Below are 2,070 nucleotides of genomic sequence, written 5' to 3' on the forward strand. Positions count from 1 at the left end.
TGGAGATCACATTCTATGAGATGGGAGACAGAATAAAGAACTAAACAATAAATAATGATGGTAATGTTAGAAATCTATGGGACAGATACTATTTGCTGTGCCAAGAATAAGAAAGGTCTTTGGTCTGACACAGGGATCTCACAGCTTCTGCCAGCATCTGGGAAAGTGTAGCAGGTTAACATGTTTACTTGCTGGTGGAGTGAATCTCGGATCCTTTATAGTTCTTTACACTCTTCCACTGCTCCCTGGAGTGGACTGCTGTTGTTTGATAGTAGGGGCTAAGCCATTCCAATGGTAGAGGAGGGGGTTCTTGTGTCAAAACCTAGCCGTAGCATCCCTCCCCTCAACCCACCCCTTCCCCACTTTGGAAGACAAACTCTACATTGTATTTCTGGTCGGTTTTAGTCAGGAGAATTTCCTATCTCCCTCCTTCCCTAGGGGCAGTAGGTCACTGCTTGTTATTCCTGTTTTATCCTTGTTGGCCTTTCAGCCAGTGGAGTGAGATATATATATATATATATGTATATATATATATATACATATATATATATATATATATCTCCTAACATAGAGGCAGCTTTGCTTCTACTCTTCTATGGAAAAAGTAGCTCTTTAACTAAGGCCTGAGGACAAGAGAGTTTGTGGCTTTCTTCCCAGGGTTAAGATTTTTGCATTTGAAAGAAGGTTCCTGGGAAGTGGGGAGGTTTTCTTTTCTGGAAACCCAGCAGCAATCACATCAGCAACACTAAACGGGCTCCCTCCCTTCCCTTACTCTACCCTTAATCTTTCTAGTGTACACTAATAAATGCTCAGAGAAAAGAGCTTGCAAGGTAGTGTAAACTTCTCTTAGATCTAGGTATCCTAGCTATTGAAAATTTTCTGTTTAGTGCAAAATTTATTAATTTTTTTAGCTGATTTCTTTCATGTACAATGTAATCATCTCTTCCTCCCATGTTCTGCAGAAGGTTCAAGTGTCCATTTTTCATTTGGGAACCCCCTTTTCTTGGTTGCCTAACAATCTCTTCTTCCTGAAGTATTCATTAAAAGAGTGTGGTTTTTGTACATGATCCAGAGTCATCTCGTTTTTCACACCTGAACTCGTTGCATACTTGGGTTGGTGCTCAGGCATGTTGGCAGGGCAGGATCAGAGGTGGTTTGGCAGTCATGGCTGTAGCCTGGGAGAAGTGAATGATTTAACCCAGAAGGCTTGGCACTGTCCTTCTGTGCTGCCACCAGCATTGCTCACTGCTCCTTCTCCAGGACCATGCTACATGCTGGTGACACTGCTCACCACTGCTCTCATTTGCCAGCTTGCACATTACAGTATTTGATGAGTTGAAGACTCATTATGAGAACACCTTAGACCAATGTAATACCCTAAATGCTCTTGTTTTTCCAGAATACCTCATCCTTGCTTTCTTCTGTGTCAGCAGAATGGCTTATACTGGATCTTACCCCCTTCAGTATAGTGTATTTGGAGGTATATGAATTGGCCAATCATGAGTAGACCAGGACTCTATGGTCCCAGAACCATCATGAATGCAGATATTCTAGCATACTGTCCCAAAGAAGGATGGTGAGAATTACCTTTTTATCTTCTACCCTTTTCACTACCTCAATAGAATGATTCATGTTTTGGTGAACTCATAGAACAACACACAGAAGAACTGGCTCAACTAATGGCTTGCAAAAAGCTTGTAAAGGAAGGGATTCTATCCAACAAGATCCTGTTTCAAAAAGCAGCCTTGGATATTTGATCAGAGTTACCTTAAAGAATGATTCAGGTTTAAATGTTCCCACATTTTTGCTTATGGAAAGACTACTTTCCTATGTTATACTGGGATAAAGAATTTAAATGGAATTATTTATGAAGTAATAAGAAAATGATTACCCCTGGGGTTGACAGGTTTGAACTTGCACTCCTTAGGGAACAATCATAATCCTCTGAATGATTGCATTCATTATTGGCTATCCTTAGTCCATTGGAAGTTTTTGTTTATAAGAACTTGTCAGGATCATTTTGATTTTATTGAAATGCCATCTAATTGTAAGTTAGCGGTAGACATGGGG

The 2,070-nt window shown here is 40.3% G+C and overlaps 1 pseudogene; it reads left to right on the forward strand.

The window, feature by feature from the left end:
* Window positions 1-1,271: 1,271 nt before the first annotated feature.
* On the forward strand, window positions 1,272-1,650 carry LOC122223698 (annotated as a pseudogene).
* Window positions 1,651-2,070: the final 420 nt, after the last annotated feature.

The sequence above is a fragment of the Panthera leo genome, chromosome B4 (genome assembly GCF_018350215.1).
Source record: "Panthera leo isolate Ple1 chromosome B4, P.leo_Ple1_pat1.1, whole genome shotgun sequence".
Lineage (NCBI taxonomy): Eukaryota > Metazoa > Chordata > Mammalia > Carnivora > Felidae > Panthera > Panthera leo.